This window comes from Polyodon spathula, chromosome 1 (assembly GCF_017654505.1).
Source record: "Polyodon spathula isolate WHYD16114869_AA chromosome 1, ASM1765450v1, whole genome shotgun sequence".
NCBI lineage: Eukaryota > Metazoa > Chordata > Actinopteri > Acipenseriformes > Polyodontidae > Polyodon > Polyodon spathula.
Window position 1 is genome coordinate 96,285,169 of NC_054534.1, and position 10,847 is coordinate 96,296,015.

Genomic DNA, 10,847 nt, shown 5'->3' on the forward strand with positions numbered 1-10,847 from the left:
TTCTACAGCTGACCTGGAGAAGCCAACAATACAAAAATACATTACTGGCATGTTTAAATGCTTGGTCACTAACAGGCTATTCATTATGGTTTAAGTTAGCACTGTTTATGGAGCGATTGAGACCAGCAGAGAGCAGAGGCTAACATAACAAAAAGCCTGACCAGCCGTTTGTTTTCTTCGGCTTCATTAAGTTGTTGACTTAATCTTTGAGTCTCTTGGTTTTGCTTGTTGTAATTCTAACCATTCCACTATCATGCATCCAAACATTATTTTATTATTATAGTTTAGTAACACACACTTGCATATTGCTTTTCTCATACTTATTCTGTTCATTTCATATGATAATGCATGTGTGTCTTGACAAATGCAATAAATGCATTTGTATCTGTTAATTCACATCGTGATTGGCCTTGGCATATTGTGTCCGGTGGTCAACTCTATCTAATTTAGAGAACACTTTGCTTACTTCCTGAGGTGTGTTCTCTTAGCTGGAGACAACTATTGACAAATTCGTTTTTCCAAGGTTCACGTTACAAGGACGGAAATAAGACTCTCCTTCCATAGGCGTTTGAACCATTTCATTTTCTAGCTGCAGGCATTTGCTTTTTTCTGCTATATCAGTTCAATGTGTACAGAGACTGCAGCTCGTAAACCCTGAAATGGCTCAAACTGCACTGCAATGCAGATTTATTCTGGCATCTGGTATTATAAAATACACGTGTTGAAATAATTGTAAGCACTCTAATACATTTGATGAAAAAAGTGGTGTACTGTTCCTTCAGGACAGAATACAAAAAACCAGACTGGGGTTGTTATTTGTTAAGCGCTGGTGTTTTGTCTAATGAACGCATGTTGAGTCTATATTGCTTTCCTCTATAATATTGCAATGTAGCTCTCATTCTGTTATTTATTGACTGCATAGGAAAAACATTGTTGCTTTCATAACATAATACATATTTCTAACCTAGATTTTTGTATGTTTTGGTCAGATGACAATAGAAAAAAATATGTCCCTGTTTTTTTACTCTGGATGTAGCATTTCCTACCTCATTTTAATAAAGTACAAGAAGTCCAGCTGTTTCTAAATAAAAGTTTCCATCGTTTTTATATTATACAATATTAATAACAAAATAATAACTAAAAGACTAATTTAAGATTAAAGTTTCGTTGAATTTTCAGGAGACGACTCCACCCTTTATCAAAGCGAAGCTTAATTATTCTAACGGGTGAAAGTAACCGCGTCTTATGATAGCTACTGAAGATTAAACTAGACGTCCATTCTATGATGTGTGAAAATAACAGCGTTCTTATAACGGTTCCTTGTGTAATATTTCAAATCAGTTTGTCTGAGTGATATTAATTCGTTTGAGATTTTGAGATTAAGGATAGCTGGGTTTTTTTGTCTTTGTCATTGTACATCATGAGTTGGATCTGATATGACAGAGAAAGGTCAGCTAGACAAGCTAAAAAAATAATACAGTATATTAATTTAAGTCAATGGTAATACAATATTTACTGTGTCGACTTGCTTTGTTTCCTTGAAGAAAAAACACAAGAATAAATAAATCAAAAATGACAAATATGTTGATTTTGTATCAATAGTGTGTCCCGGAATATTGTGATTATATACTGGTGTTCGTATATGCTTGAGAAAAGGAAAGCCAACTTCACTCAAGAGTGAGTGTAGCAACAGCAATTGGCTGATTTCTCGTTCTCGTTCACTATTAGGGATTTTATGCTTAAACTTCCTTTTTTGCTTTAAAATGTTTTAAGGCTCACTTTTACAATACAATTTCACACACTGATGTTATTTGCACATAACAATATGAGTTTTGTGAAAATACAATGCGTATTAGTAACACAGGGCATTTCATTATGAAGATAAAAAGTTACTGTAATGAGTTTCACATTTGGTCACATTTTACTATGTATTTATCAATGGAATAGACCTCTAAAAGAATTGAATTTCTAGGTCAAGGCCAATTGCCAGCCACACAGCTCTACACGAGATGCAAGCTGTTCTAATGCATCAGTGAAAATATGAAGATTATTTTCGGACATTATCATTTAGTCAATCTTTTGTCGTATTATTTTACTGTAAGGCGATACATAGTACATAACTATACATATGGACCAAAAAAAAAAAAAAAAAAAAAAAGCATATTCCTTTTGTTGTGATAGCGTAAAAATATGTACCCAGGTGCATGTGAGAGATACTGGGGTTTCATGTATAGAAACTGTAGGCCTTTAAGAAGAAAGGTGTGATGGGATATCAGCTGAACACTTGTCACCTGACATACAAATGCTTAAGTGTAGAGGTGCTGGATTATTACACCGTGGTTTCATGCAACAGTTACGAGGGTGACCAGACGTGTGAGAGTACTGTTGTGGTTAAAATGAACAGTTGCATTAAAAAAATGTAGAACAAAAAGAAAAAAACAAAAAAATATGTGCATTAACAAAATGCCCTGAAAACTAACATAAAGAAAACAATTTAAATGAAGCAATAAGCCCAACAATTAAGCTAAAAGGAAGTGAAAAGGTTACTTTTTTTGTGAACTCCAATAACCCTACGTTATCTTTCCCCAGTCAAATCATAGAGTGCCCAGATAAGCAGGGTAATTTACCATAATAACAAAACAGTAATGACAAAGAAAATGTAGAACTTAAAAAAGAACCACCAGATACAGTCAACGAAAGACAACACATTATTCAAATTATTTGTCCTATTAAATATTTAAGATAAGGCAAGTTTATTTTTCTTTTAAAAGTGCTCCCGGCTATAATGCTCTGCCGCCCGGCTGTACAGAATTCCTCGGGAGAACCGTGCAATAAGAAATGTGTTATCAGACGGTAGCTGACACTGTGGCAAAGTGTTGACAGCAAACTACATTTAGGGGCTTATTGCCATTATTGCTCTGCCACAAACAAAAAACAGTACTAATAATATACTGTATACCATTGAAAAACAAAGATGTATCCTCAGATTTGCACATGAAACGTTCAATGGTCACAGCAACTTATAAAATCCCATGGATACCGCTGGTGGAAAATGGACTTGCTGTTGTGTTGACTTGAGGAAGATGGGACATAAAATAGGTGAGAATTGTTTCAAAACTGTTTCCTTTTCTTCTGTCACTGCGCCATGCAGGTTCATAAAACTACTTCCATACTAAAATATGTTCCAGGCTTCAACAGGCACTGTCAGCTAGTAGCACCCGTGTTCAAGTTGGAAACTGCTGAAGCCAGAAGCGGTGAGGCTTATCTATTAAAAGGACAACTCATTGGCTTTTATACAGTATATGAATACTGACTCACAATTTGAGGAAAACCTTTTTCTTTTCATGGTAGAATGAATGTGATCATTGTAGATGATGATACAAACAGAGATCCGCTTTGAAGGTATACAGAATACAAACAAATTAAACAAAGCTTGCAATATGTTGCCACTGGATTTAAGGAAACCATGATTTTTTCACAGATTATTCCTCAATCACATGTGTTCTGCAGTATTGTAGTTTCACCTCAATCTTCTTGTACCACACACAGCAACATTCAGTGTTGAAATGTACTGCATCTGCCAAAACACTAGATGGAGCCTATGCTGCCCTTTTATTCTTTTAACAGTCAAGCAAAACGGTCCAATTGGATTTTGAAGAGTCCACATTAAGCGTTAATCCACCATTTTAATTGTGTTGTTTGCTTTGGGCCATATGAGGAGAAAAAATAATAAATTACAATTATTATTTTACTAGTGTGCACTAGATCATGGATAAATCTCATTTTAAATAGGGATGTTTCTCATGTTTCAAGACGTAAAGAAACCTTGCTCACAATACTCATAATAACACCCTGGGGTTTTTAAAACAGATCTATAATCAGAAGTTCAAAGCACCAGCCATTTGGTTGCCCTGGCCTTGTACTTTATTCAAGAAAACAGTAAACGCCAAACTTTACAAGAGTTCAATTGTATTCAGACATGCTCTTAAGTGTGGTTGCTTAGGGACTTTAAAATGTCAAATTCTTCATGTTACTGTCCTTCTTTCGCGATAATTTGTGAAGTCATGTTGAAAATACGTTGCTGAAAACTACCAAACACTCTGTCATTCATTCATATATATATATATATATATATATATATATATATATATATATATATATATACACACACACACACACTATACACACACATACTAGCACTGGCACCTGAAAGCCAAAGTTAATAGGCTCCTCTCACAGACGCCATTTTCTCTAAGGGGTTCACCAACACTGCTGAAGAACAACTGACAGATGGCAGATTAGATCATCTTAAAACCTTTCTAAAATATCCTTTCTTAATCAGTAACCTCCCCTGTAAAGTTCAGGATTATTTTCAAAACTCTCCTGCTCACCTACAAAGCCCTTCATCACACAGGTCCCGAGTACCTCCTCAACCTGCTGACCCACAAGTTGAGGTCCTCTGAGTCTGGCCTGCTTGTGATCCCCAAGCAAAAGTGCACCACACTTGGAGAACATTCGTTTAGCTTCATGACTCCGACTCTTTGAAACTCTCTCCCAGCTTTGCTGCATGATGCTCCCACTGTCGCTCGCTTTAAATCAACTCTCAAGACCCACCTGTTCTCTCTTGCTTTCCATGCTCTTTAAGCCTGATATCTGCTATTAGCTACTGTGTTGCTGCTACTACTTCATGTATTATGCACTTTCCACTGTATATCATGTACTATGCATTTCTCTGTATTTAAAGTATTATGGATTATCTTGTTTTTACTGGACCTTGTGAAGCACTTTGTGATGGTGGTCGACTATGAAAGGCGCTATATAAAATGAATAAAGATTGTGGAGGCACAATGCATAGATATTTCAGAATGCACTTTTAGATGAAGACTGTTTCCTAATGCTTTGTTCTCTATTTTATCAATAGCCTCATACTCTGTACTGTAGGCCAGATACTAAACTAGTTTAGGAGATTATGTTCTACATAAAGTAAAAGAAATAACTTAAAACAAAAAGACACTGAAAAATCTCACTGTTGAAGCCCATTAAGATAGTTCTGTAGGGCAGCTTCAAACTTTTAAATGGCTTCCTGTTGGGAATGTTTTCACTGTTTCCTTCCTGGGGTTAATTGCATTATTATTGCAATTCAGGATAGACCATATTGTGGCAAATAAGATCGATGACTGGCTTTTAACCATCTCAGTCATAATGGCCAGCAGCTGATTCTCAGAAAAAAGAAAACTAGATTTCAGTAAGCATGGTCCTAAAATACATGCATGAATTAAATAATAAGCAAAGAAGGACTTCCCACTAGGAAGTTTGAGTAAAAAGTATGAACTACTGAACAAATTATACTTTTGCTAGTACACCTAGGCCTGTATATTTATGGCGCTATCATAAACTATCAATTTAGAGTGTAGGGAAGAAGGTCACATTGTTAAATTATTTGAAAACAATGAGGAAGGCTGTTCAGTGCTGGCAATTAGGATTCTCTCTAGACAAGCTCAAAGTCGGGAATAAAGTATACTGTATTTCTTCAAATTTAAGACACACTTTTTTTAACCATTTTTTTCATCTAAAAAATGGCCTGCATCTTACATTCGAGTACAGTATAGTGATGCATGTATTAAAATCACCAGCAAACGAAGCGACTGCCCGAGTACACAGACAGACTGACAGACCCGTGACTGACTGGCAGTTGAAGGGTTCCGTAGTAGTCATCCTGCAGAGCGGACACTCTCCTCCTCAATGTAAACAAAGCAAGCTTTCATTCAGCACCTGCCTGTGTAACTATGGCCGTGGTGCAGTAAGCTTGAACTGGCACTGCTGCGTTAAGCAGGTGCAGGCTCTCCGGGCACGCCTCCCAGACAATCAGGATCTCCTGATCAGCTCAGCTCCGGGCAAGCCTTCCTGTTTACCACAGCAGCAGCATTTCGTTATTAGGCTCAGTTCTAATCAGACCCCCCTATTTGTTATACTTTCCAAACAATACCACAGTTCACAGTAGCAGTGCATTGTAATGCTTTGTGTGACAACAGGCAACTGCTAACTGCCTCCATACGTCACTTTCATAAATGAGTAAATGCATCATTATTTTATTTTGTTGAGGGTGGGAAATTTGGTCTGTGTCCAGTATTGTTCTTTACAAGAGATCGATAACTCAAATTGCATTCCCCACCTGCAGCACATCCACAACAATGACCATTCTAATACGACAGTGCTATAAAAGGCATTTGGTAAGCCAAGAGATTTCTGGACCATGGCACCTCAGCAATTACCAACAATGACAGAATTACACACAAGACTCCCGGATACACACCCTTGTTTAATTAACAACAACGGCAGATGTTAAATACAATTGAGGATCAACTAAAATACAAATAAAGGTCACACAAGAACATTGGTGCTGCTTTTGTATAGTATTATACTGGCTATTAAGAGTAAAAAAAAAAATTCAAAAAAAACATTTAAAAAAATGTACTGTAGTACTGCAAGCAGAGGCGGGAATCATATGAGAATTCTCCAATGCTAGTAGAACAGGGTTATTATCTTTCCTTGTGTAGTTCTGCTTCCATATCGGGCTGTTATACAAAGGCAAGCAATAAACAAAGTCATAAAAGTCAATGGTAGCGAGGGGGGTGACATCCTGAACTCATGACTCGTGCGGAACCATACCTAATCCTAACTGTCTCCTGGTGGTAGCAAGATACATTCTACATACAATCAAGTGCTGCCAAGTATTACCTTTTTTTAGGTAATGAGTAATTTTATTTAATAGTCTAACTTGCCCATAGCAGTAAGTTAAAAGGCAGATTATGCAGTTTCTTAATACCAGCTCTCCACACACATACCAGTGATTCTACTGACGTGCGTGGGCTGCTTCCCACACAGGCACCCACCTTGTTATATTATATTAACGGTAGCAGGCAGATTTTAGTGGTTTTTTTTGTTTGTTTGTTTATTTTTTTAGGATTTAATGGCAGTAGTTTGAGATCAGTCTCATTTCAATAACTATCACCCTCAGTTAACACAGCACACAAGTCTCCTGGCTACAGGTTGTGTTACTTTAGCATGTAATTACTCAGAAAGAAAACAGGGAAACTTAAAAAAAAAATATATATATATATATATATATATATATATATATATATATATATATATATATATATATAAAACTTTAATTATCAGTCTAAATAAAAAAATCATTGCAATAGCAAAATCGTAACTAATTAGCATCCTTGAATTAGGCTGATCAGAATTAATGACTCTGAGCAGCTCTCTCTTACGATGTAATAATTTTATTACTTAATAATAATAATAATATATAATACTCATAGAGATAATAATATTAAACTATCTCGTAGAGTCCATGTGAGGTTTAGGACCTTTTTTCTTCTTATGTATGTAATATTTGAATTGTCTGCAATTTTCCATCTGATTTTGAGACATTTGAACATATTCCCAGTTTACTTATGCTGCCTGAAGAACAAGTGCAAACTGAGAATATGTCAAAACTTAGCCCAAAAAAAATCATATGAAAAATAGCAGAAATGAGATCTGCATCTCTTAGAATCTGGACACATGTATTTTAGTTGAATAAATACATATACTGATTATTGATACAATGATCGCATTAATATATATATATATATATATCATAGCCGTGCTCGAGGGAATTCAGTCGCGGCAGAGGCATGGTGTAGGTGACGTAATCACATACAAAGACATAAGCCTGATATACGCTCCTTGCAAAGGAGCCGGCTCTTTTGTACAGTGGTATCGGCATACTATGCTTTAGTGCGAGAGGTTCGCGCCCGCCCTCCGCCTGTGTGTGGATTGCCTCGCCCTGTGTGATGCGCCTGCCTGCGGGAACTGAGATCACTACAATGGGACTGAGACACAAGTGTAACTGACTATATATATATATATATATATATATATATATATATATATATATATATATATATATATATATATATATATATATAATGTATGCATCTCTCTCTCTCTCAAAAAAATAAAATACGTTATTAGCCTATGAACTAGACCTCTCACAATTTATTTCACTTGTAAAAGCTGCTGAGTAACAATACCGATGGTTCGGGCTCTGCTAATTGTTTTGTAATTGTCAAAACAGTGGTTCGGATTCTGTTGTCTTTGCTGTCAAACCCCACCCGCCTTTTACAGCCTGCAATCTTCAGCTCTGCACCACAGACCACATGGCACAGGATCCGCTACTGTCTGACAATTAACTAATCGCTTACAAGCAATCTCTACTTAATTCTGCCTTTCTTTCAACAAAGATATGCAGGAAAGCCCACTTATCTAAATAAAAGGGTATGGTTTGAAAAAAGGTGAAAGCTGCAAAAATACCAAACACCTCCACCCGAGTTTGTCATACGCTGTGGAATGCTGAACTTCTAAGATTGACAGGTTTAGTCCTTAGTCAAAGTACCTTTAGCGCAATATGATCTGCACACATTACAAACGCGAACGTTAATTGAAGCTGACAAGGTATGCGCTGAAATCTGTAGCGCACCTGGCTGCAACAACTGAATTACCATATCATAAAAGATATGATCCACCCAACACAAACAAAACCAAAACAAAAAAACAAAAAGAAACATAAATGTTTGCTTTGACTGTGACAGCATGGAAAAAAAAAAAAAACAACGATAGTGGAGTCAGGAATTGGATATCTGCATACCACCCGCTTTCATTATGCAAACCTAAATTACACACAAATGGCTTAAGTAGTTAAGAAACAACTGTGAAACGTATGCACTTTAAAAATACACCCAGTGCTAAACCAACCGCTTTAATAATAATAAACTGCATTTAAATAGACCTGCATTGTTACATTGACTTACCAATGACGGTCTACGCGCTCTTCATTGGTGCAATCGAAATAACCTTTTGCAAAGGAGATTTGATATCCTTTACCGTACGGCCACGTATGTTTCTGTCTGAAAAAAATCTTCGACACGAAAGCACACCTCAGCCCAGGATGCTTCCTATATATTTTTGAGTCCAAGATGAAGACTAGATTGTTGTCAGTTGTCAATGATATGACACTTAAATGGGTCTCAGTGTGTGATTGTTTACGTTATGTAAAGTTTAACACTAATTTAACGAATGCAACAGTCGCATACGTGAATGTGTGTATGGACAGCTCCTCGCTCTGAAACGCACTCTCTGCAAACCGGTAATCAGCACTCCGCCCACACACAGCGTCAGCTCTCTACAGACAGCGCAATGCTTTACAGAATGCATCAAGCCTTATGCTTTAAAGATCCAGCGCTGCTCAAGTGGCTGCAGAGAAAAACGAGGCCACAGCCATCAAGCACACCTGACTTGACAATATATAACTAAGTGGTTTTGGCCACCCCACTAGAGGGAGTATATCTGTATTCTATCTAAAATATATGAAGAATTGAGTAAGAGTTCAAAGGTGATTGAATAAAAGTGCAGAGCTAAATAAGTTGTGTACAAAGGTTGAATTGTTTTCATTACTTCTGAATTCAAAATGACAGTACCGATTTCCCCAAGAAGGCAATGACTGCAATTTTTATCATAGTGTTTGGTTTAATAGAATATAATTTAAAAAATAAATGTTGAAATCTAACTCAGAAAAAATAAAGAACAGCAAATGGTAGTTAATTATTAAAGTATGCAGGAGCCCACTGTTTTGCATTTTTATTGGGCAGCTTTTAATAGACTTTTTAATAGACTTTTACGCAAACCGAAATACAGACAATTACATTTACTTCATATTGCAATTCGTCAGTCTGGACAGCACAGATCCAAAGTGACAAGTCAGCAAGGTGTTTAAATTGTTCTGGAGGGCTCTGGCCATTCCACAGAATTGCTGCCTTAATATTTCCGCAGGTGATGTGGAGCAAAGTCTGCAGCAAAGTCCGGAATGACCATAGTGTTGACACATTTGAGACTGATCCATGTAAGACATTAAGTTTTGCAGCCTTTGCAGCCTCATAAATTATGTCATAATATTAGTTGTCAACCAAATGTACTGTAACTGAGCAGTTATAATTTCAAGTGCTTGTCAGTGACTCGTAGCCCTTAACACTTTCACTGTACTTTAAGAGATTAAATAATATGTATTATATAACATTATGCAATGAAAACTATTGAATATCATTTTGTATATATATATATATTAGAACAACACATTTGACACAATACTTTCAAAGCAGCAGGACCACATTTGTTCTAGAACAGCACATGTTTGTGTCCCATCCCAGGCAATGCATGTCACAATATGATATGGTACTTGATTGGCTGAGATGGATTTAAACAATTTTTGTTAACAAGGGGTGCTTAGACACATTGTCTTCATTTTTTTTAACCTAAGCCTGCTTTTCAAGTTGTGTCTAAATGACCCTGTAATGGATGTGAGTTTGAGTGCAAATGTGTGTGTGTGTGTGTGTGTGTGTGTGTGTGTGTGTGTGTGTGTGTGCGTGTGTGTGTGTAACTGTGCACGTGTTATGTCTGAATGACCCTGTAATGTGTGTGTGTGTGTGTGTGTGTGTAACTGTGCACGTGTTGTGTCTGAGACCCTGACATGGGTGTGTGTGTGTGTGTGTGTGTGTGTGTGTGTGTGTGTGTACTGTGCACATGTTATGTCTGAATGACCCTGTAATGTGTGTGTGTGTGTGTGTGTGTGTGTGTGTGTGTGTACGTGTTGTGTCTGAATGACCCTGTAAGGGTGTGTGTGTGTGTGTGTGTGCGTGTGTGTGTGTGTGTAACTGTGCACATGTTATGTCTGAATGACCCTGTAATGTGTGTGTGTGTGTGTGTGTGTGTGTGTGTGTGTGTGTGTGTGTGTGTGTGTG

At 36.9% G+C, this 10,847-nt stretch overlaps 1 protein-coding gene across 1 annotated transcript in view; it reads right to left on the reverse strand.

Moving 5' to 3' along the window:
• Window positions 1-9,168, reverse strand: part of LOC121324724 (janus kinase and microtubule-interacting protein 1-like) — a 93,950-nt gene extending 84,782 nt beyond the window's left edge. Inside the window, exon 1 of the mRNA XM_041266867.1 lies at window positions 8,865-9,168. The gene's annotated coding sequence lies outside the window, so the exon portion shown is untranslated. The remainder of the gene's footprint in view (window positions 1-8,864) is intronic.
• Window positions 9,169-10,847: the final 1,679 nt, after the last annotated feature.